This window comes from Salvelinus namaycush, unplaced genomic scaffold (genome assembly GCF_016432855.1).
Source record: "Salvelinus namaycush isolate Seneca unplaced genomic scaffold, SaNama_1.0 Scaffold879, whole genome shotgun sequence".
Taxonomy (NCBI): domain Eukaryota; kingdom Metazoa; phylum Chordata; class Actinopteri; order Salmoniformes; family Salmonidae; genus Salvelinus; species Salvelinus namaycush.
This window is the reverse complement of record NW_024061618.1, coordinates 42,627-68,561: the sequence shown is the minus strand read 5'-3', so window position 1 is coordinate 68,561 and position 25,935 is coordinate 42,627. Positions and strand designations below refer to the sequence as shown.

The 25,935-nt window shown below is 38.6% G+C and overlaps 6 non-coding genes across 6 annotated transcripts; all 6 read left to right on the top strand.

Moving 5' to 3' along the window:
- The first annotated feature begins 320 nt into the window (after positions 1-320).
- LOC120043206 lies at positions 321-484 on the top strand. The gene has a single exon (XR_005476358.1). It is a non-coding gene; the product is annotated as a U1 spliceosomal RNA (small nuclear RNA).
- A 7,002-nt stretch (positions 485-7,486) lies between these two features.
- LOC120043205 lies at positions 7,487-7,651 on the top strand. Its single transcript, XR_005476357.1, has one exon. It is a non-coding gene; the product is annotated as a U1 spliceosomal RNA (small nuclear RNA).
- Positions 7,652-8,318: 667 nt separating this feature from the next.
- On the top strand, positions 8,319-8,437 carry LOC120043195. Its single transcript, XR_005476349.1, has one exon. It is a non-coding gene; the product is annotated as a 5S ribosomal RNA (ribosomal RNA).
- A 722-nt stretch (positions 8,438-9,159) lies between these two features.
- On the top strand, positions 9,160-9,324 carry LOC120043203. Its single transcript, XR_005476356.1, has one exon. It is a non-coding gene; the product is annotated as a U1 spliceosomal RNA (small nuclear RNA).
- An 8,438-nt stretch (positions 9,325-17,762) lies between these two features.
- Positions 17,763-17,927, top strand: LOC120043202. Its single transcript, XR_005476355.1, has one exon. It is a non-coding gene; the product is annotated as a U1 spliceosomal RNA (small nuclear RNA).
- Positions 17,928-23,717: 5,790 nt separating this feature from the next.
- Positions 23,718-23,882, top strand: LOC120043198. The gene has a single exon (XR_005476352.1). It is a non-coding gene; the product is annotated as a U1 spliceosomal RNA (small nuclear RNA).
- Positions 23,883-25,935: the final 2,053 nt, after the last annotated feature.

The window sequence follows — 25,935 nt, the reverse complement described above, 5'->3', positions numbered from 1 at the left end:
TCTGTGTGTGTGTGTGTGTGTGTGTCTGAATGTGATTTTATTTCGTCATATCGCATACATTTGTGATATCAGACAGGTTAAGATATTAAAAAGTCATTGGTGATTTTTCTACAGTGTTGCATGATGGGAATCTAGTGGTTCACTGATATAATCTAGTAAACAAAATGAACTACTTTTTCACCACTCTGTCTGCAAGTGCATTCCTAAACGGCATTTAACGCAGGTCGATGTGATGTGATATTATCAGAACACAAAGTGGTTACCATTAGCCGAAAATGTTGGCACTGGTGACACTTGCCCTCCACCGATGAGTATAACTCATACTTACCTGGTAAGGGAGATACCGTGATCAAGAAAGGCGGTTCACCCAGGGCGAGGCTTAGCCATTGCACGCCAGCTATGCTGACCCCTGTGAATTTCCCGAATGTGGAAATCTCGATTGCATAATTTATGGTAGTGGGGGACTGGTCCGCGCTCTCCCTTGATGTCTTGTTTAATGACAAACCGTTGCTTGACGGCAAGCTTGAGGATGACTTGAGTCAATTGCCCGTGCTTATGGAGATCTTTGAAGTCAGTTGTGAAAGACACTTTGTGGACCAATTGAAAGGTAGAAACATTTGTTTGTAGCCAAACATTGTTGACATTTTGTGGAAACATCATGTTGCGAAATGCAGCATGGTATTTATGCCACGCTGGTATTTCAATCAAGAGATAGTTGAGAAGCCGCTCTAACCCCCATGGTCATGATGTGTCATACGCCCATGCGCTTACAATATGAAATTGTCCATACATGCGCTCCTCCTTGGCACAGAACAATGCAATAGGTTTTCAACATTCAGAGATTTTGTGTATTTATTCTGGCTAGTAGGATAGCTGCATGGGAAACTGTTGCTAATGATGTATTTGTCAGAAGTCATTGTATTTGTCCGTTTTTTCCCACAAGGCTGAAATATGTGCCCTCGCTTTGAAATGTTAGCAAGGTTGGTTTGTATTTCATCCAACTATCTGTGCTAAAAAGTGATGGCGACAGTATATGTAATTTCTTCCACTTACTGAGTGACCCAAAGTTCAGGCTGCTTATCTAATTGGTGAAAATGTCTGTTTATCAGACTCACTTTGACTTTATATGGTGTACCAAGAGTTAGTCATTTGCTTACGGCCATACCAGCCTGAATACGCCTTTCCTGATTGGAGAAGTGACGACAGGTGCGAGTGTCTGAGCTGTGAGTGAGTGTTTGCTGGAGAGTGTTTGCTCGAGAGCTATTTTTGTTAAGTATGTTTGATTTCGCAATATAATAAAAAAAATTCTTCAGTTGAATAGTTTTAAGTTTGGTTAGTCTTCCCCCTTGCAGTTTTGCTGCTTGGGGGAGAGTTTTTTTGGATTCATTTTTTACTATGACGGACAACATGGAAAAGACAAACGGAATGGACAAAGACAACGAAAAGGCGCAACGGAAGAAAAATGAAGATAAAGAAGGAATGAAATATGGCAAAGAATACACGGTGGCAATTGAGTTGGAAGGAGAAGACAAAGTGACGACAATGGAACTACTACGAGCAATTAAGGAGGTGTGTGGAGAGGTGGTGGGATGCCGAATGAAAGGAGAAAAGAAGTATGAAGTTACGATGAGAAACGAAAAAGGAAAAGAACGTCTAATGGATGGAATACGGATAAAGGACACCAGGATTCTGGCGAGAGATATTAATGTGAAGGAATTGGTGGTGTCTTTTATGAATCTCCCAGTATACGTAGAAGATGGTGTGATACTGGGCAAGCTGAGTAGCTGGGGAGTGGCGGCCGTCTCGGAGATAAGGAGGAGAGTTTGGCCAGGAACGGAGGTGGTTGACGGGACACGTTTTTGCAAAGTCAAGTTCACAGAAAAAGTGACATCATTGCCTTACTCTACAAGAATTCAGACGTTGGAGGGAGCAGAATATTTTAGGGTCATTCATGACAAACAGGTCAGAGTGTGTCGTTTGTGTATTCAACCCGGGCACATAGTTAAAGACTGCCCGGAATTTAAGTGTTTCAAGTGTGGCAATCAAGGACACTACGCGAGAGAATGTGTCGGAGAGAAGATTTTTTGTGGTGGATGCAGAAAGAGATTGGCGGAGTGCAACTGTGGAGAGGTTAGGGTTGAAGAGGGGAGTAAAACACTATTCGAGGAAGAAGGTGTATTGTCGAAAGAAGGAGAAGAAGATGGAGGAGAGGACGTGGCAGAAGGTGGAGAGACGGAGGAAGGAAGAAGGGAGAAGGACCAGAAGATGAATGAAATTGGGAGCAGTATGGACGCAGAAATAAGAAGAGGGAGTTTTCAGGAGGAGGGGGGGAGTAGACTGGGGGGAAGCACGGGGGACTCACAGGTTTTGGGGGAAAGCACAGCACTAACAAGTACCACGGGGGGTGAAGAAATGGAGGGGGTTGGGGATTTGATGACAATAACAGAAACGGAGATGAACACGGGGAGCACAACGACGACAATACCAGAGACGGAGATGAGCACGGGGAGCACAACGGAAGTGGATGTCAAGAGTGTGAGTTGGATGGATAACATGGACTTGGAGGAGATATCGGATACGGATGATGGGGAAAAGATTGAAAGAACGAGGGAAGGATACAGGAAGAGGAAAGCGGCGGGAAAAGGAGGAGAGAAAGGGTGGAAGAGGAAAGAAACTGGATAACAGGTAGAGGATAATGAAATTATATTTTTTTATTTTTTTATTTATTAGAATGGTCAATATAATGTCAATAAATGCAAATGGTTTGAGAACAATGGGAAAATTTAATAGAATAGTACAAATGAAGAATTCAGATATTTTATGTATTCAAGAGACGCACTGGGATAATGTATGTGTTTTAGAAGTAAAAAAAATATGGAGGGATTTTATTTATGTAAACAATGGCAGAGGGAATTCAAGTGGGGTTGCAATTTTATTAAGGAAGGATGTAGTAGAAAATGTGAAGAAGATATATAATGATAATAATGGGAGGATTTTAATTTTGGACTTTGAATAGGGTTTTTAGGATTATAAATATTTATGCGCCGAATAATGAGATAGAGCGGAGGGATTTATTTTTAGAATTAGGGAAATGGTGCAAGGGTAACTGTATTTTAGTTGGGGATTTTAATGTTAAAATGAATAGATTAGATATGACAAGGGGAGCTATTTTTAGAAGTGACGTATCTAGGGGGGTTTTAAGGAAGATTATGTTTGAAAATAATTTGATTGATATATGGAGGGATGAGAATCCGAACAAGAGAGAATTTTCTAGAAGGCAGGTGGTTTTAGGGGAGTTGAAACAGACACGGATAGATCTGGTTTTAGTAAATGAAGGGTTAAGGAATTTTATGAAGGATATTAAGTATATTTTTACAACTTTTAGTGATCATGCTGGGTTAACATTTTCGGTGGGGTTAGATAGGGAGGGGAAAGGGGGGGGAGTGTGGTGTATGAATGCAAGGTATCTAGGTGATGAGGAATATGGAATACAACTTAAATCTTTGATAGAACATGAAATGGAGGATAAGCAAAAAGGGAATGATAAGTGCCAGTGGTGGGAAAATGTTAAGAAAAAAATAAAAGATTTTAGTATTAGATATGCAAGGAAGAAGAGGAGTAGGATGACAAGAGAAGAAAATTATTTAAGAGCAAAATTGAATGAAGAAATGAGGATATGTGATATTGATCCTATTTATAATATTGAAAGGTTTTTAGATTTAAAGGCACAATTGAGCAAATGTGAAATAGATAAATGTAAGGGGGCATCTATTAGAAGTAGGGCAAAGTATGTTTTAGAAGGGGAGAAATGTACGTCTTTTTTTCTTGGTTTAGAGAAAACTAAACAGACGAAATCATATATTAGTGAGATAGAAAATGTAAAGGGTGAAGTGGTAAATGATTATGTTGAGATATTAGAAACTGTACAGAATTTTTATAAGGATTTATTTAAGAAAGGGGAGGTGGATGAAGAGTGTGTAAAGGAGATTTTAGGTAGTGTGGATGTGCAAATTGGTGTTGAGGATAAGCAAATATGTGATAGGAAGATAAGTGGATGAAGTGAAAGATGCAATTAAGGGATTACAAATAAATAAAAGTCCTGGAGTAGATGGACTAATTGCAGAGTTTTATAAAATGTATGAAAGTTTTTTAGCACCGATTTTAATGGAAGTGTATCAATATATGGAAGATAATAATAGTGTTTCAGACTCCATGGTGACAGGACTGATATCGGTTTTATATAAAAATAAGGGGAGCAAAATGAAATTAGAAAATTATAGGCCAATTAGTTTATTAAACTCAGATTATAAGATTTTAGCTAAGATATTGGCGAATAGGATGAAGATGGTTTTAAATGATATTATAGCACCTACACAAAATTATAGTGTGCCTGGAAGAGACATAGCTGATACCATCATTACACTTAGAGATGTGATAAATAAAATGAATAGCGATAAGAGAGGGGGAATTGTTTTAAGTATAGATTTTAATAAAGCTTTTGACAGGGTGGAACATGATTTTATGTTTAGGGTACTGGAAAAATATGGGTTTGGAAATAGAATAATAGGATGGATAAAATTATTATATAGAAAGGCAAAAAGTAGGGTAAAATGTAATGGGGTTTTAACAGATTCTTTTATTCTTGAGAGATCAGTGAGACAGGGGTGCCCTTTATCAGCATTATTGTTTGTTTTATCGGTAGAACCCTTAGCGGCATACCTTAAAAAAGATCATTTTATAAATTGTGTAGAGACTCCGCAAGGAGGTTTTAGTTTAATTCATCAATACGCAGACGATACCACAATAACAGTTAGAGATGAGGAAAGTGTTAAAAGGGTGATGGAGTGTTTTAAAGTATATGAGAAAGCCTCAGGAGCAAAAGTGAATATGGAGAAGTCAGTAATAATGTACGTTGGGAAGATTAATGAGGAGATTTTTCCTTTTAAAATGGTAAATGATTATTTTAAGGTGTTAGGTGTGTTTTTAGGGGTGAAGGTACAGGAAGCTAGGGATATGACATGGAGTGGAGTTATAAACAAAGTTAGGAAGGTGGTAAATATGTGGAGGGGGAGGTCTTTGAAATTAAAAGGGAAAGTAATTGTCATAAATTCATTGTTGATGTCAATTTTTATTTATGTAATGAATGTTTTGGATATGCCAGAATGGGTTTCATCTGAAATGAATAAAATTGTAGTTGATTTTTTATTCGACGGGAAGGGGGTGAAAATAGCTTTTAAAACTTTGATTGCAGGTTATGAGGAGGGGGGTTTGAAGTTGGTGGATTTAAATGTGAGGAAAACAGCAATTAGAGTCAAAATGGTACGTAAATATTTATATGGGGAATTAGATTATGGATGGAAAAGATTTTTTAAGGAGTATTTGCAGGAGGTTGGGAGGATGGGGGACAATGGTTTATTGATGTGTATGAAAAAGGAAATGTTAGGTAATATACCTTTGTTTTGTAGAGAAGTGTTTGAGGCTTGGGGGGAGTTTTTACCAAAGATTTATTATGAGTGTACCATTTTAGACAATATTTTAAATCAGCCAATTTTTTTAAATCCCAAGATACAGTATAATAATAAGATGTTGTTTTGTAAATATTTTATGAGGGCTGGGATGAGACAGATTGGGGACATCTTATATGAGGTCATTCCGGAGTTCCTTCCATGTCAGGCAATATTTGATAATGTGGTTGAAGAAAATGATGAAATAAGTAGAACTACTGTGGAGAACATGTATAAGAGAATATTAGGATGTCTTCCTGGGGAGTGGGGTGTTTTAATAAATAAAGAGGTGGCTACAAGAGCTAGGGGTTTACCGGTTTTATATTATGAAAGTAATGGGAAGAAGTATGATTTGTCAGGTTTGAAAGTTAAAAAGGTTTATGAAAAATGTATTTTAAGAGAGATAAAAACTCCTGCTTCGGAAAAAGTGTGGTCTAGGGTGTTTGCAAATATAGATGTGAAATCAATATGGAAGAATGTAAATGTAAAATATAATTTTATAGAATGTGAAGACAATGATTTTAAATTGAAACATAATAGGATTTTTACGAACGTGGTTTTACATCAAATAAATAGAGATATTAAAAGAGAATGTGATATTTGTGATACGGGGGTGGAAAATTTTATGCACTTTTTTGTTGAATGTAGTAGATTAGAAGAGTTTCATAAGTTTTTAAAGGGGATTTTAGTACAACATTGGGGAGAAGAGATTGTTGATGGGGTTGAGTGGAGGAGATTGTTTCTTTTTGGGTTAACTGGGAAAAGCAAAGATTTTAATTTTAATTTGATGAATTTTGTTCTTAGTCATGCCAGATACGCTGTAAGACTAAGACGGAATTTGGGACATTATTAAGGGAAAATTGTGAGTGTGGAGGTTTTATTTAGAAGTATTTTAGAGAGAGATATAGAGATAATATATAGATACGGTGGAGGAAATTTTGAAAAATTGTTTTTGTGGGGGAGTACTCTTATTGAAATTCTGTCAAATGGGAAACTTGTATTTCATTATTAAGTGGATTTAGTGGATGATTGTGTTTTTTAATAGGTTTTATTTTATTTATTTTTTATTTTTTTATTTTGTAAAAGGATGAATTGTTCATCCTTTTTTATTATTGATTGAATGTTGTAAATATTATGTGTTTTTTCATAATAAAAGATTAAAAAAAAAATTAAAAAAAATATGCCCGATCTCGTCTGATCTCGGAAGCTAAGCAGGGTCGGGCCTGGTTAGTACTTGATGGGAGACTGCCTGGGAATACCAGGTGCTGTAAGCATTTTGTCCACTAGGGTGTGCTCTGGCATTATTTCATCAGCAACACTGCCTTGTAGTAAGCATTTGATGCTGAATTGACTAAATGTCGCTTCTATGGGCTAGTCTCCCCTGCCCTTTTAATACAATCAAAGTTCCTTGTGTTGTCAGGGAGCAACTGCCTTTTATGCATAAGACAAATAAGAATATTGTTACTGAATGCAGCTTGTGTGTGCTTTGTGCTCCCACGCCCTGTTCAAATGATCAAAGGAAATAATGCTGGTGAGGAGTGGAACTGGACTGGTGTCTGATGGCCCTGTGTTTTCCATGGTGGAATTACAACCCTTCTTTTACGGCGTAAATCAAAAGTACAAGAGAATGTGAGATGTTATCGATAATAAATCAATTGCTTTCATGCATTTGTCTCTGTGTGTGTGTCTGAATGTGATTTTATTTCGTCATATCGCGTACATTTGTGATATCAGACAGGTTAAGATGTTAAAAAGTCATTGGTGATTTTTCTACAGTGTTGCATGATGGGAATCTAGTGGTTCACTGATATAATCTAGTAAACAAAATGAACTACTTTTTCACCACTCTGTCTGCAAGTGCATTCCTAAACGGCATTTAACGCAGGTCGATGTGATGTGATATTATCGGAACACAAAGTGGTTACCATTAGCCGAAAATGTTGGCACTGGAGACACTTGCCCTCCACCGATGAGTATAACTCATACTTACCTGGTAAGGGAGATACCGTGATCAAGAAAGGCGGTTCACACAGGGCGAGGCTTAGCCATTGCACGCCAGCTATGCTGACCCCTGTGAATTTCCCAAATGTGGAAATCTCGATTGCATAATTTATGGGAGTGGGGGACTGCGTCCGCGCTCTCCCCTGATGTCTTGTTTAATGACAAACCGTTGCTTGGCGGCAAGCTTGAGGATGACTTGAGTCAATTGCCCGTGCTTATGGAGATCTTTGAAGTCAGTTGTGAAAGACACTTTGTGGACCAATTGAAAGGTAGAAACATTTGTTTGTAGCCAAACATTGTTGACATTTTGTGGAAACATCATGTTGCGAAATGCAGCATGGTATTTATGCCACGCTGGTACTTCAATCAAGAGATAGTTGAGAAGCCGCTCTAACCCCCATGGTCATGATGTGTCATACGCCCATGCGCTTACAATATGAAATTGTCCATACATGCGCTCCTCCTTGGCACAGAACAATGCAATAGGTTTTCAACATTCAGAGATTTTGTGTATTTATTCTGGCTAGTAGGATAGCTGCATGGGAAACTGTTGCTAATGATGTATTTGTCAGAAGTCATTGTATTTGTCCGTTTTTTCCCACAAGGCTGAAATATGTGCCCTCGCTTTGAAATGTTAGCAAGGTTGGTTTGTATTTCATCCAACTATCTGTGCTAAAAAGTGATGGCTACAGTATATGTAATTTCTTCCACTTACTGAGTGACTCAAAGTTCAGGCTGCTTATCTAATTGGTGAAAATGTCTGTTTATCAGACTCACTTTGACTTTATATGGTGTACCAAGAGTTAGTCATTTGCTTACGGCCATACCAGCCTGAATACGCTCGATCTCGTCTGATCTCGGAAGCTTAGCAGGGTCGGGCCTGGTAAGTACTTGGATGGGAGACTGCCTGGGAATACCAGGTGCTGTAAGCATTTTGTCCACTAGGGTGTGCTCTGGCATTATTTCATCAGCAACACTGCCTTGTAGTAAGCATTTGATGCTGAATTGACTAAATGCCGCTTCTATGGGCTAGTCTCCCCTGCCCTTTTAATACAATCAAAGTTCCTTGTGTTGTCATGGAGCAACTGCCTTTTATGCATAAGACAAATAAGAATATTGTTACTGAATGCAGCTTGTGTGTGCTTTGTGCTCCCTCGCCCTGTTCAAATGATCAAAGGAAATAATGCTGGTGAGGAGTGGAACTGGACTGGTGTCTGATGGCCCTGTGTTTTCCATGGTGGAATTACAACCCTTCTTTTACGGCGTAAATCAAAAGTACAAGAGAATGTGAGATGTTATCGATAATAAATCAATTGCTTTCATGCATTTGTCTGTGTGTGTGTGTGTGTGTGTGTGTGTCTGAATGTGATTTTATTTCGTCATATCGCATACATTTGTGATATCAGACAGGTTAAGATATTAAAAAGTCATTGGTGATTTTTCTACAATGTTGCATGATGGGAATCTAGTGGTTCACTGATATAATCTAGTAAACAAAATGAACTACTTTTTCACCACTCTGTCTGCAAGTGCATTCCTAAACGGCATTTAACGCAGGTCGATGTGATGTGATATTATCGGAACACAAAGTGGTTACCATTAGCCGAAAATGTTGGCACTGGAGACACTTGCCCTCCACCGATGAGTATAACTCATACTTACCTGGTAAGGGAGATACCGTGATCAAGAAAGGCGGTTCACACAGGGCGAGGCTTAGCCATTGCACGCCAGCTATGCTGACCCCTGTGAATTTCCCAAATGTGGAAATCTCGATTGCATAATTTATGGTAGTGGGGGACTGCGTCCGCGCTCTCCCCTGATGTCTTGTTTAATGACAAACCGTTGCTTGGCGGCAAGCTTGAGGATGACTTGAGTCAATTGCCCGTGCTTATGGAGATCTTTGAAGTCAGTTGTGAAAGACACTTTGTGGACCAATTGAAAGGTAGAAACATTTGTTTGTAGCCAAACATTGTTGACATTTTGTGGAAACATCATGTTGCGAAATGCAGCATGGTATTTATGCCACGCTGGTACTTCAATCAAGAGATAGTTGAGAAGCCGCTCTAACCCCCATGGTCATGATGTGTCATACGCCCATGCGCTTACAATATGAAATTGTCCATACATGCGCTCCTCCTTGGCACAGAACAATGCAATAGGTTTTCAACATTCAGAGATTTTGTGTATTTATTCTGGCTAGTAGGATAGCTGCATGGGAAACTGTTGCTAATGATGTATTTGTCAGAAGTCATTGTATTTGTCCGTTTTTTCCCACAAGGCTGAAATATGTGCCCTCGCTTTGAAATGTTAGCAAGGTTGGTTTGTATTTCATCCAACTATCTGTGCTAAAAAGTGATGGCTACAGTATATGTAATTTCTTCCACTTACTGAGTGACCCAAAGTTCAGGCTGCTTATCTAATTGGTGAAAATGTCTGTTTATCAGACTCACTTTGACTTTATATGGTGTACCAAGAGTTAGTCATTTGCTTACGGCCATACCAGCCTGAATACGCCTTTCCTGATTGGAGAAGTGACGACAGGTGCGAGTGTCTGAGCTGTGAGTGAGTGTTTGCTGGAGAGTGTTTGCTCGAGAGCTATTTTTGTTAAGTATGTTGATTTCGCAATATAATTTATTTTTTTCTTCAGTTGAATAGTTTTAAGTTTGGTTAGTCTTCCCCCTTGCAGTTTTGCTGCTTGGGGGAGAGTTTTTTTGGATTCATTTTTTACTATGACGGACAACATGGAAAAGACAAACGGAATGGACAAAGACAACAAAAAGGCGCAACGGAAGAAAAATGAAGATAAAGAAGGAATGAAATATGGCAAAGAATACACGGTGGCAATTGAGTTGGAAGGAGAAGACAAAGTGACGACAATGGAACTACTACGAGCAATTAAGGAGGTGTGTGGAGAGGTGGTGGGATGCCGAATGAAAGGAGAAAAGAAGTATGAAGTTACGATGAGAAACGAAAAAGGAAAAGAACGTTTAATGGATGGAATACGGATAAAGGACACCAGGATTCTGGCGAGAGATATTAATGTGAAGGAATTGGTGGTGTCTTTTATGAATCTCCCAGTATACGTAGAAGATGGTGTGATACTGGGCAAGCTGAGTAGCTGGGGAGTGGCGGCCGTCTCGGAGATAAGGAGGAGAGTTTGGCCAGGAACGGAGGTGGTTGACGGGACACGTTTTTGCAAAGTCAAGTTCACAGAAAAAGTGACATCATTGCCTTACTCTACAAGAATTCAGACGTTGGAGGGAGCAGAATATTTTAGGGTCATTCATGACAAACAGGTCAGAGTGTGTCGTTTGTGTATTCAACCCGGGCACATAGTTAAAGACTGCCCGGAATTTAAGTGTTTCAAGTGTGGCAATCAAGGACACTACGCGAGAGAATGTGTCGGAGAGAAGAATTTTTGTGGTGGATGCAGAAAGAGATTGGCGGAGTGCAACTGTGGAGAGGTTAGGGTTGAAGAGGGGAGTAAAACACTATTCGAGGAAGAAGGTGTATTGTCGAAAGAAGGAGAAGAAGATGGAGGAGAGGACGTGGCAGAAGGTGGAGAGACGGAGGAAGGAAGAAGGGAGAAGGACCAGAAGATGAATGAAATTGGGAGCAGTATGGACGCAGAAATAAGAAGAGGGAGTTTTCAGGAGGAGGGGGGGAGTAGACTGGGGGGAAGCACGGGGGACTCACAGGTTTTGGGGGAAAGCACAGCACTAACAAGTACCACGGGGGGTGAAGAAATGGAGGGGGTTGGGGATTTGATGACAATAACAGAAACGGAGATGAACACGGGGAGCACAACGACGACAATACCAGAGACGGAGATGAGCACGGGGAGCACAACGGAAGTGGATGTCAAGAGTGTGAGTTGGATGGATAACATGGACTTGGAGGAGATATCGGATACGGATGATGGGGAAAAGATTGAAAGAACGAGGGAAGGATACAGGAAGAGGAAAGCGGCGGGAAAAGGAGGAGAGAAAGGGTGGAAGAGGAAAGAAACTGGATAACAGGTAGAGGATAATGAAATTATATTTATTTATTTTTTTATTTATTAGAATGGTCAATATAATGTCAATAAATGCAAATGGTTTGAGAACAATGGGAAAATTTAATAGAATAGTACAAATGAAGAATTCAGATATTTTATGTATTCAAGAGACGCACTGGGATAATGTATGTGTTTTAGAAGTAAAAAAAATATGGAGGGATTTTATTTATGTAAACAATGGCAGAGGGAATTCAAGTGGGGTTGCAATTTTATTAAGGAAGGATGTAGTAGAAAATGTGAAGAAGATATATAATGATAATAATGGGAGGATTTTAATTTTGGACTTTGAATATATGAATAGGGTTTTTAGGATTATAAATATTTATGCGCCGAATAATGAGATAGAGCGGAGGGATTTATTTTTAGAATTAGGGAAATGGTGCAAGGGTAACTGTATTTTAGTTGGGGATTTTAATGTTAAAATGAATAGATTAGATATGACAAGGGGAGCTATTTTTAGAAGTGACGTATCTAGGGGGGTTTTAACCTCTAACGAGCCTCAACCCCGGATCCGGGATCACCCCCCACCCCCCCCACACTGATTAGCATCGCTAGCATAGCGTCACAATTAAATAGTAGCATCTAAATATCATTAAATCACAAGTCCAAGCCACCTAATGAAAGATACAGATCTTGTGAATAAAGCCACCATTTCAGATTTTTAAAATGTTTTACAGGGAAGACACAATATGTAAATCTATTAGCTAACCACGTTAGCAAAGGACACGATTTTTTTACTCCCAACAGCTTTTTCCTGCGTCAGTAGCTATCACTAATTCGACTAGATAAAAATATATATAGCCACTAACCAAGAAACAACTTCATAATATGACAGTCTGATAACATATTTATGGTATAGCATAGTTTTTTTTGGGAAAAATGTGCATTTTTCAGGTATAAATCACAGTTCTACATTGCAGCTGCAATCTGAAATAGTGCTGACCCAGCCAGAACAATTACAGAGACCAACGTCATATAACGAATTACTCATCTTAAAACATTTCAGAAAAATACACAGCGTACAGATATTGAAAGCCCAACATCTGGTGAATCCAAACAATATTTCAGATTTATTAAATGTTTTATAACGAAAACAAAATGTAGCGCTAAATTAGCATAGCTATACAAGGCAGATTCGGCTAGGCGCCCACGGTCAGTTCACATGCACAACAGATATGATATAACATCGTAAATTGGGTCTTACTATGGCTGATCTTTCATCAGAATGTTGATCAAAGTGTCCTTTGTCAAGATGAGTCGTTGGTTCCGTTCAGAAATCTTCCTTTCCCACTCCATTTAGCACAGGTACCGGTCGAGTGGCACAGATCTCTCAAATGTAAATAAATTGTGACAACGGAACACCGCAAAACTCCCAAAAAAATTCAAATAATCTGATTAAACTATATTGAAAAAACATACATTACGATGATATGGTCACATGTATCAAACAAAATTCGACACGGAGATAGTTTTCATCCATAACGCCAGCAAAACAGTACACAATCGCAGCTCCAACTCGTGCGAATCAGCAAACCGGAAGTTGTCGGTCACGCCAAAGAAATAGGTCTTATTTCACGTCAGTACCAGATAAACAAAGAATTTCTCCTCTGACGTCCTCTTGACACCCAGAGGAAGGCGAATGAGGTGTGTTTCGGGTCATAGGGGGCACGACCATATATAGGCAGAGCTTTGAAGCCAGCATAACACATCTTGATTTTATGTTCTTGGTCATGGAAAGTGCTGTGAAATGACTTCTGTATCACTCAGAGACAAAATTGAAACGGTTTTAGAAACTAGAGATTGTTTTCTTTCCAATGGTATTATTTATATGCATGTAGTAAGAGCAATAATTGAATAAGAGGCAGTTTAATCTGTTGAGCAAATTATGCTAATGGGAAAATAGCACCCCCTGTATTCTCAAGAAGTTAAGGAAGATTATGTTTGAAAATAATTTGATTGATATATGGAGGGATGAGAATCCGAACAAGAGAGAATTTTCTAGAAGGCAGGTGGTTTTAGGGGAGTTGAAACAGACACGGATAGATCTGGTTTTAGTAAATGAAGGGTTAAGGAATTTTATGAAGGATATTAAGTATATTTTTACAACTTTTAGTGATCATGCTGGGTTAACATTTTCGGTGGGGTTAGATAGGGAGGGGAAAGGGGGGGGGAGTGTGGTGTATGAATGCAAGGTATCTAGGTGATGAGGAATATGGAATACAACTTAAATCTTTGATAGAACATGAAATGGAGGATAAGCAAAAAGGGAATGATAAGTGCCAGTGGTGGGAAAATGTTAAGAAAAAAATAAAAGATTTTAGTATTAGATATGCAAGGAAGAAGAGGAGTAGGATGACAAGAGAAGAAAATTATTTAAGAGCAAAATTGAATGAAGAAATGAGGATATGTGATATTGATCCTATTTATAATATTGAAAGGTTTTTAGATTTAAAGGCACAATTGAGCAAATGTGAAATAGATAAATGTAAGGGGGCATCTATTAGAAGTAAGGCAAAGTATGTTTTAGAAGGGGAGAAATGTACGTCTTTTTTTCTTGGTTTAGAGAAAACTAAACAGACGAAATCATATATTAGTGAGATAGAAAATGTAAAGGGTGAAGTGGTAAATGATTATGTTGAGATATTAGAAACTGTACAGAATTTTTATAAGGATTTATTTAAGAAAGGGGAGGTGGATGAAGAGTGTGTAAAGGAGATTTTAGGTAGTGTGGATGTGCAAATTGGTGTTGAGGATAAGCAAATATGTGATAGGAAGATAAGTGGATGAAGTGAAAGATGCAATTAAGGGATTACAAATAAATAAAAGTCCTGGAGTAGATGGACTAATTGCAGAGTTTTATAAAATGTATGAAAGTTTTTTAGCACCGATTTTAATGGAAGTGTATCAATATATGGAAGATAATAATAGTGTTTCAGACTCCATGGTGACAGGACTGATATCGGTTTTATATAAAAATAAGGGGAGCAAAATGAAATTAGAAAATTATAGGCCAATTAGTTTTTGAACTCAGATTATAAGATTTTAGCTAAGATATTGGCGAATAGGATGAAGATGGTTTTAAATGATATTATAGCACCTACACAAAATTATAGTGTGCCTGGAAGAGACATAGCTGATACCATCATTACACTTAGAGATGTGATAAATAAAATGAATAGCGATAAGAGAGGGGGAATTGTTTTAAGTATAGATTTTAATAAAGCTTTTGACAGGGTGGAACATGATTTTATGTTTAGGGTACTGGAAAAATATGGGTTTGGAAATAGAATAATAGGATGGATAAAATTATTATATAGAAAGGCAAAAAGTAGGGTAAAATGTAATGGGGTTTTAACAGATTATTTTATTCTTGAGAGATCAGTGAGACAGGGGTGCCCTTTATCAGCATTATTGTTTGTTTTATCGGTAGAACCCTTAGCGGCATACCTTAAAAAAGATAATTTTATAAATTGTGTAGAGACTCCGCAAGGAGGTTTTAGTTTAATTCATCAATACGCAGACGATACCACAATAACAGTTAGAGATGAGGAAAGTGTTAAAAGGGTGATGGAGTGTTTTAAAGTATATGAGAAAGCCTCAGGAGCAAAAGTGAATATGGAGAAGTCAGTAATAATGTACGTTGGGAAGATTAATGAGGAGATTTTTCCTTTTAAAATGGTAAATGATTATTTTAAGGTGTTAGGTGTGTTTTTAGGGGTGAAGGAACAGGAAGCTAGGGATATGACATGGAGTGGAGTTATAAACAAAGTTAGGAAGGTGGTAAATATGTGGAGGGGGAGGTCTTTGAAATTAAAAGGGAAAGTAATTGTCATAAATTCATTGTTGATGTCAATTTTTATTTATGTAATGAATGTTTTGGATATGCCAGAATGGGTTTTATCTGAAATGAATAAAATTGTAGTTGATTTTTTATGGGACGGGAAGGGGGTGAAAATAGCTTTTAAAACTTTGATTGCAGGTTATGAGGAGGGGGGTTTGAAGTTGGTGGATTTAAATGTGAGGAAAACAGCAATTAGAGTCAAAATGGTACGTAAATATTTATATGGGGAATTAGATTATGGATGGAAAAGATTTTTTAAGGAGTATTTGCAGGAGGTTGGGAGGATGGGGGACAATGGTTTATTGATGTGTATGAAAAAGGAAATGTTAGGTAATATACCTTTGTTTTATAGAGAAGTGTTTGAGGCTTGGGGGGAGTTTTTACCAAAGATTTATTATGAGTGTACCATTTTAGACAATATTTTAAATCAGCCAATTTTTTAAAATCCCAAGATACAGTATAATAATAAGATGTTGTTTTGTAAATATTTTATGAGGGCTGGGATGAGACAGATTGGGGACATCTTATATGAGGTCATTCCGGGGTTCCTTCCATGTCAGGCAATATTTGATAATGTGGTTGAAGAAAATGATGAAATAAGTAGAACTACTGTGGAGAACATGTATAAGAGAATATTAGGATGTCTTCCTGGGGAGTGGGGTGTTTTAATAAATAAAGAGGTGGCTACAAGAGCTATGGGTTTACCGGTTTTATATTATGAAAGTAATGGGAAGAAGTATGATTTGTCAGGTTTGAAAGTTAAAAAGGTTTATGAAAAATGTATTTTAAGAGAGATAAAAACTCCTCCTTCGGAAAAAGTGTGGTCTAGGGTGTTTGCAAATATAGATGTGAAATCAATATGGAAGAATGTAAATGTAAAATATAATTCTATAGAATGTGAAGACAATGATTTTAAATTTAAACATAATAGGATTTTTACGAACGTGGTTTTACATCAAATAAATAGAGATATTAAAAGAGAATGTGATATTTGTGATACGGGGGTGGAAAATTTTATGCACTTTTTTGTTGAATGTAGTAGATCAGAAGAGTTTCATAAGTTTTTAAAGGGGATTTTAGTACAACATTGGGGAGAAGAGATTGTTGATGGGGTTGAGTGGAGGAGGTTGTTTCTTTTTGGGTTAACTGGGAAAAGCAAAGTTTTTAATTTTAATTTGATGAATTTTGTTCTTAGTCATGCCAGATACGCTGTAAGACTAAGACGGAATTTGGGACATTATGAAGGGAAAATTGTGAGTGTGGAGGTTTTATTTAGAAGTATTTTAGAGAAAGATATAGAAGTAATATATAAATATGGTGGATGTAATTTTGAAAAATTGTTTGTGTGGGGGAGCACTTTTATTGAAATTGAGTCGAATGGAAAACTTGTTTTTAATTATTAATTGGTTTTGGTGGATGATTGTGTTTTTTTAATAATAGGATTCATTTTTCATTTTTTGATTTTGTAAAAGGATGAATTGTTCATCCTTTTTGATTATTGATTGAATGTTGTAAATATTATGTGTATTTTCATAAAAAAAAAAAAAAAAAAAATACCCCCGATCTCGTCTGATCTCGGAAGCTAAGCAGGGTCAGGCCTGGTTAGTACTTGGATGGGAGACTGCCTGGGAATACCAGGTGCTGTAAGCATTTTGTCCACTAGGGTGTGCTCTGGCATTATTTCATCAGCAACACTGCCTTGTAGTAAGCATTTGATGCTGAATTGACTAAATGCCGCTTCTATGGGCTAGTCTCCCCTGCCCTTTTAATACAATCAAAGTTCCTTGTGTTGTCAGGGAGCAACTGCCTTTTATGCATAAGACAAATAAGAATATTGTTACTGAATGCAGCTTGTGTGTGCTTTGTGCTCCCTCGCCCTGTTCAAATGATCAAAGGAAATAATGCTGGTGAGGAGTGGAACTGGACTGGTGTCTGTGTTTTCCATGGTGGAATTACAACCCTTCTTTTACGGCGTAAATCAAAAGTACAAGAGAATGTGAGATGTTATCGATAATAAATCAATTGCTTTCATGCATTTGTCTGTGTGTGTGTGTGTGTGTGTGTCTGAATGTGATTTTATTTCGTCATATCGCATACATTTGTGATATCAGACAGGTTAAGATATTAAAAAGTCATTGGTGATTTTTCTACAGTGTTGCATGATGGGAATCTAGTGGTTCACTGATATAATCTAGTAAACAAAATGAACTACTTTTTCACCACTCTGTCTGCAAGTGCATTCCTAAACGGCATTTAACGCAGGTCGATGTGATGTGATATTATCGGAACACAAAGTGGTTACCATTAGCCGAAAATGTTGGCACTGGAGACACTTGCCCTCCACCGATGAGTATAACTCATACTTACCTGGTAAGGGAGATACCGTGATCAAGAAAGGCGGTTCACCCAGGGCGAGGCTTAGCCATTGCACACCAGCTATGCTGACCCCTGTGAATTTCCCGAATGTGGAAATCTCGATTGCATAATTTATGGTAGTGGGGGACTGCGTCCGTGCTCTCCCCTGATGTCTTGTTTAATGACAAACCGTTGCTTGGCGGCAAGCTTGAGGATGACTTGAGTCAATTGCCCGTGCTTATGGAGATCTTTGAAGTCAGTTGTGAAATACACTTTGTGGACCAATTGAAAGGTAGAAACATTTGTTTGTAGCCAAACATTGTTGACATTTTGTGGAAACATCATGTTGCGAAATGCAGCATGGTATTTATGCCACGCTGGTACTTCAATCAAGAGATAGGTGAGAAGCCGCTCTAACCCCCATGGTCATGATGTGTCATACGCCCATGCGCTTACAATATGAAATTGTCCATACATGCGCTCCTCCTTGGCACAGAACAATGCAATAGGTTTTCAACATTCAGAGATTTTGTGTATTTATTCTGGCTAGTAGGATAGCTGCATGGGAAACTGTTGGTAATGATGTATTTGTCAGAAGTCATTGTATTTGTCCGTTTTTTCCCACAAGGCTGAAATATGTGCCCTCGCTTTGAAATGTTAGCAAGGTTGGTTTGTATTTCATCCAACTATCTGTGCTAAAAAGTGATGGCGACAGTATATGTAATTTCTTCCACTTACTGAGTGACCCAAAGTTCAGGCTGCTTATCTAATTGGTGAAAATGTCTGTTTATCATACTCACTTTGACTTTATATGGTGTACCAAGAGTTAGTCATTTGCTTACGGCCATACCAGCCTGAATACGCCTTTCCTGATTGGAGAAGTGACGACAGGTGCGAGTTTTGAGCTGTGAGTGAGTGTTTGCTGGAGAGTGTTTGCTCGAGAGCTATTTTTGTTAATTAATTGGATTTCGCAATATAATTTATTATTTTCTTCAGTTGAATAGTTTTAAGTTTGGTTAGTCTTCCCCCTTGCAGTTTTGCTGCTTGGGGGAGAGTTTTTTTTGGATTCATTTTTTTACTATGACGGACAACATGGAAAAGACAAACGGAATGGACAAAGACAACGAAAAGGCGCAACGGAAGAAAAATGAAGATAAAGAAGAAATGAAATATGGCAAAGAATACACGGTGGCAATTGAGTTGGAAGGAGAAGACAAGGTGACGACAATGGAACTACTAAGAGCAATTAAGGAGGTGTGTGGAGAGGTGGTGGGATGCCGAATGAAAGGGGAGAAGAAGTACGAAATTACGATGAGAAATGAAAAAGGAAAAGAACGTCTAATGGATGGATTAAGAATAAAGGATACAAAGATTCTGGCGAGAGATATTAATGTGAAGGAAGTGGTGGTGTCGTTCATGAATCTCCCAGTATATGTAGAAGATGGTGTGATACTGGGCAAGCTGAGTAGCTGGGGAGTGGCGGCTGTCTCGGAGATAAGGAGGAGAGTTTGGCCAGGAACGGAGGTGGTTGACGGGACACGTTTCTGCAAGGTCAAGTTCACAGAAAAAGTGACATCATTACCTTATTCTACAAGAATTGAGACGTTGGAGGGAGCAGAATATTTCAGGGTCATTCATGACAAACAGGTCAGAGTGTGTCGTATGTGTATTCAACCCGGGCACATAGTTAAAGACTGCCCGGAATTTAAGTGTTTTAAGTGTGGCAATCAAGGACACTATGCGAGAGAATGTGTTGGAGAGAAGGAAAGGAATTTTTGTGGTGGATGCAGAAAGAGATTGGCGGAGTGCAACTGTGGAGAGGTTAGGGCTGAAGAGAGGAGTCAAACAATATTCGAGGAAGCAGTGGTATTGTCGCAAGAAGGAGAAGAAGATGGAGGAGAGGACGTGGTGGAAGGTGGAGAGACGGAGGAAGGAAGAAGGAAGAAGGACCAGAAGATAAATGAAATTGGGAGCAGTATGGACTCAGAAATAAGAAGAGGGAGTTTTCAGGAGGAGGGGGGAGTGGACTGGGGGGAAGCACGGGGGACTCACAGGTTATGGGGGAAAGCACAGCACTAACAAGTAGCTCGGGGGGTGAAGAAATGGAGGGGGTTATGGAGTTGATGACAATACCAGAGACGGCGATGAGCACGGGGAGCACAACGGATGTGGATGTCAAGAAGGGGAGTTGGCTGGAAAACATGGACTTGGAAGAGATATCGGATACGGATGATGGAGAAAAGATTGAAAGAACGAGGGAAGGATACAGGAAGAGGAAAGCGGGGGGAAGAGGGGGAGAGAAAGGGTGGAAGAGGAAAGAAACTGGATAACAGGTAGAGGATAATGAAATTATATTTTATTATTTTTTTATTTATTAGAATGGTTAACCTCTTCTGGCTGCAGGGTGAATATTGAAAAAACTGGAAAATATGCGCACACTTTCAAACGGCCTCTTAAGAAATTTTTGATCTTACAATATGCATATATTTACTACTATTGGATAGAAAACAGTCTATAGTTTCTAAAAACGTTTGAATTATTTCTCTAAGTTGAACAGAACTATTTTTACAGCCCATTTCCTATCCAGAATTGAGATTTCCAAATGCGATGTCTCTCTTTAAGACCTTGTCTATAAAAGGTCATGTCACTTAGGACCGTAGAAACACGTCATACGCCTTCATCTGGGTGTAATGCGGAAGTGAGAGAAAAAAGCAGTTGAATATCTCTTCCAGGGGCTGAACACAACATCTTCTAGTGAGACCTGCGCATTTTAATTTTTTTTCTGGGCGCGAGGTAGAACCTGGACTCGGCTCCTGGAATACGCTCGTTAAAGGTGAATATGACCTCTGGCTACGATATTATTTGATACATGTCACAAAATCATCCTAAAGTATGTTTTTTCAATATACTTTAATTATATTATTGCAATTTATTCTGGACTTTAGACGTGATGCTTTGGAAGAATTTTTTGAAGAAAGAGAGATTAGCGCCGCACGGCCATTGTGCTTGCTAACCCAAGAGGGAAATAGTTCGTTCTGGAACCCAACTAAAGACTGTACTGGACAATGGACCCCTTTACAACATTCTGATGGAATATCAACAAAGATAAGGACCCAATTTGGGATGCTTTTTCATATATCTGTCGAACTGTGCTATGCTAGCGTTTGACTAGAATCAATGCTGCCGTATGCTAGCTAATGTTGTAAGCTAATATAACGATATATTGTGTTTTCGCTGTAAAACACTTCAAAAATCGGAAATATTGGCTCTATTCACACGATCTTTGTCTTTCATTAGCTATCCACCATATGTTTTTCTGAAATGTTTTATGAGGTGTAATTAGTAGTTGACGTTGGTGTCTGTATTTTCTCTGGCTACTCCCGTGCGATTTCAGACTGTAGCTATGATGGGAGCAGTAATGTAAAACTGATTTATAACTAAAATATGCACATTTTTTGAACAAAACATAGATTTATTGTGTAACATGTTATAGGACTGTCATCTGAGGTAGTTTTTTCTAGGTTATTTAGGTTGGTTCTAGGTTAGTTAGGTTGGCTTGTGCATGCTACTTGCATCCTACTTGTGCTGTGAAAAATGTCTTTCCTCTTTTTTATTTGGTGGTGAGCTAACATAAATATATGTGGTGTTTTCTCTGTAAAACATTTAAAAAATCGGACATGTTGGCCGGATTGACAAGATGTTTATCTTTCAAATGCTGTATTGGACTTGTTAATGTGTGAAAGTTAAATATTTTAAAAAATATATTTTGAATTTCGCGCCCTGAACTTGAAGTGGCTGTTGTCATATTGTGCCCGGCTTCGGGCTTGCAGCCAGAAGAGGTTGAAGAGTATTTGCAGGAGGTTGGGAGGATGGGGGACAATGGTTTATTGATGAGTATGAAGAAGGAAATGTTAGGTAATATACCTTTGTTTTACAGAGAAGTGTTTGAGGCTTGGGGGCAGTTTTTACCAAATATTTATTATGAATGTACCAGTTTAGAAAATATTTTAAATCAGCCGATATTTTTAAATCCAAAGATAAAGTGCAATAATATGATGTTGTTTTGTAAATATTTTATGAGGGCTGGGATGAGGCAGATAGGTGACATAGCATATGAGGTAATTACTGGGTTTCTTCCATTTCAGGCTATATATGACAATGTGGTTGAAGTAGATGAAGAAATAAGTAAAACTACTGTGGAGAATATGTACAAGAAAATATTAGGATGTATTCCAGGGGAGTGGGTGATTTTAATAAACAAAGAAGGTGGTCAAAAGATCTAGGGCTTTACCGGTTTTATATTATGAAAGTAATGGGGAGAAACATGATTTATCAGGGCTAAAAGTTAAAATGGTTTATAGAAAATGTATTTTAAAAGAGATAAAAAGTCCTGCTGCGGAGAAAGTGTGGTCTAGGGTGTTTCCAAACATGGATGTAAAATCAATATGGAAGAATGTAAATGTAAAATATAATTTTATAGAATGTGAAGACAATGATTTTAAATTGAAACATAATAGGATTTTTACAAATGTGGTTTTGCATCAAATAAATAGGGATATTAAAAGAGAATGTGATATTTGTGGTACGGGGGTGGAAAATTTGATGCACTTTTTATTGAATGTAGTAGGTTGAAAGATTTTCACGAGTTTTTAAAAGGACTTTTAGTAAAACATTGGGGAGAAGAGATTTTTACTGGGGTGGAGTGGAGGAGGTTGTTTCTTTTTGGTTTATATGGGAAAAGTAAAGTTTTAAATATTAATTTGGTGAATTTTGTAATAAGTCATGCTAGATATGCGTTAAGATTAAGAAGGAATTTAGGTCATTATGAAGGGAAAATTGTGAGTGTGGAAGGTTTTTTTAGGAGCATATTAGAGAGAGATATAGAGATAATATATAGATACGGTGGATGAAATTTTGAAAAATTGTTTGTGTGGGGGAGTACTCTTATTGAAATTCTGTCAAATGGGAAACTTGTATTTCATTATTAAGTGGATTTAGTGGATGATTGTGTTTTTTAATAGGTTTTATTTTATTTATTTTTTATTTTTTTATTTTGTAAAAGGATGAATTGTTCAACCTTTTGATTGTTGATTGAATGTTGTAAATGTTATGTGTTTTTTCATAATAAAAGATTTAAAAAAAAAATACACCCGATCTCGTCTGATCTCGGAAGCTAAGCAGGGTCGGGCCTGGTTAGTACTTGGATGGGAGACTGCCTGGGAATACCAGGTGCTGTAAGCATTTTGTCCACTAGGGTGTGCTCTGGCATTATTTCATCAGCAACACTGCCTTGTAGTAAGCATTTGATGCTGAATTGACTAAATGCCGCTTCTATGGGCTAGTCTCCCCTGCCCTTTTAATACAATCAAAGTTCCTTGTGTTGTCAGGGAGCAACTGCCTTTTATGCATAAGACAAATAAGAATATTGTTACTGAATGCAGCTTGTGTGTGCTTTGTGCTCCCTCGCCCTGTTCAAATGATCAAAGGAAATAATGCTGGTGAGGAGTGGAACTGGACTGGTGTCTGATGGCCCTGTGTTTTCCATGGTGGAATTACAACCCTTCTTTTACGGCGTAAATCAAAAGTACAAGAGAATGTGAGATGTTATCGATAATAAATCAATTGCTTTCATGCATTTGTCTGTGTGTGTGTGTGTGTGTGTGTCTGAATGTGATTTTATTTCGTCATATCGCATACATTTGTGATATCAGACAGGTTAAGATATTAAAAAGTCATTGGTGATTTTTCTACAGTGTTGCATGATGGGAATCTAGTGGTTCACTGATATAATCTAGTAAACAAAATGAACTACTTTTTCACCACTCTGTCTGCAAGTGCATTCCTAAACGGCATTTAACGCAGGTCGATGTGATGTGATATTATCGGAACACAAAGTGGTTACCATTAGCCGAAAATGTTGGCACTGGAGACACTTGCCCTCCACCGATGACTATAACTCATACTTACCTGGCAAGGGAGATACCGTGATCAAGAAAGGCGGTTCACCCAGGGCGAGGCTTAGCCATTGCACGCCAGCTATGCTGACCCCTGTGAATTTCCCAAATGTGGAAATCTCGATTGCATAATTTATGGTAGTGGGGGACTGCGTCTGCGCTCTCCCCTGATGTCTTGTTTAATGACAAACCGTTGCTTGGCGGCAAGCTTGAGGATGACTTGAGCCAATTGCCCGTGCTTATGGAGATCTTTGAAGTCAGTTGTGAAAGACACTTTGTGGACCAATTGAAAGGTAGAAACATTTGTTTGTAGCCAAACATTGTTGACATTTTGTGGAAACATCATGTTGCGAAATGCAGCATGGTATTTATGCCACGCTGGTACTTCAATCAAGAGATAGTTGAGAAGCCGCTCTAACCCCCATGGTCATGATGTGTCATACGCCCATGCGCTTACAATATGAAATTGTCCATACATGCGCTCCTCCTTGACACAGAACAATGCAATAGGTTTTCAACATTCAGAGATTTTGTGTATTTATTCTGGCTAGTAGGATAGCTGCATGGGAAACTGTTGCTAATGATGTATTTGTCAGAAGTCATTGTATTTGTCCGTTTTTTCCCACAAGGCTGAAATATGTGCCCTCGCTTTGAAATGTTAGCAAGGTTGGTTTGTATTTCATCCAACTATCTGTGCTAAAAAGTGATGGCTACAGTATATGTAATTTCTTCCACTTACTGAGTGACCCAAAGTTCAGGCTGCTTATCTAATTGGTGAAAATGTCTGTTTATCAGACTCACTTTGACTTTATATGGTGTACCAAGAGTTAGTCATTTGCTTACGGCCATACCAGCCTGAATGCGCATTTCCTGATTGGAGAAGTGACGACAGGTGCGAGTGTCTGAGCTGTGAGTGAGTGTTTGCTGGAGAGTGTTTGCTCGAGAGCTATTTTTGTTAATTAATTGGTTTTTGCAATATAATTTATTATTTTCTTCAGTTGAATAGTTTTAAGTTTGGTTAGTCTTCCCCCTTGCAGTTTTTCTGCTTGGGGGAGAGTTTTTTGGATTCATTTTTTTACTATGACGGACAACATGGAAAAGACAAACGGAATGGACAAAGACAACGAAAAGGCGCAACGGAAGAAAAATGAAGATAAAGAAGAAATGAAATATGGCAAGGAATACACGGTGGCAATTGAGTTGGAAGGAGAAGACAAGGTGACGACAATGGAACTACTAAGAGCAATTAAGGAGGTGTGTGGAGAGGTGGTGGGATGCCGAATGAAAGGGGAGAAGAAGTACGAAATTACGATGAGAAATGAAAAAGGAAAAGAACGTCTAATGGATGGATTAAGAATAAAGGATACAAAGATTCTGGCGAGAGATATTAATGTGAAGGAAGTGGTGGTGTCGTTCATGAATCTCCCAGTATATGTAGAAGACGGTGTGATACTGGGCAAGCTGAGTAGCTGGGGAGTGGCGGCTGTCTCGGAGATAAGGAGGAGAGTTTGGCCAGGAACAGAGGTGGTTGACGGGACACGTTTCTGCAAGGTCAAGTTCACAGAAAAAGTGACATCATTACCTTATTCTACAAGAATTGAGACGTTGGAGGGAGCAGAATATTTCAGAGTCATCCATGACAAACAGGTCAGAGTGTGTCGTATGTGTATTCAACCCGGGCACATAGTTAAAGACTGCCCGGAATTTAAGTGTTTTAAGTGTGGCAATCAAGGACACTATGCGAGGGAATGTGATGGAGAGAAGGAAAGGAATTTTTGTGGTGGATGCAGAAAGAGAGTGGCGGAGTGCAACTGTGGAGAGGTTAGGGCTGGAGAGGGGAGTCAAACACTATTCGAGGAAGCAGTTGTATTGTCGAAAGAAGGAGAAGAAGATGGAGGAGAGGACGTGGTGGAGGGTGGAGAGACGGAAGAAGGAAGAAGGAAGAAGGACCAGAAGATAAATGAAATTGGGAGCAGTATGGACTCAGAAGTAAGAAGAGGGAGTTTTCAGGAGGAGGGGGGGAGTGGAATGGGGGGAAGCACGGGGGACTCACAGGTTTTGGGGGAAGGCACAGCACTAACAAGTAGCTCGGGGGGTGAAGAAATGGAGGGGGTTATGGAGTTGATGACAATACCAGAGACGGTGATGAGCACGGGGAGCACAACGACTATACAAGAAACGGAGATGAATACGGGGAGCACAACGGATGTGGATGTCAAGAGG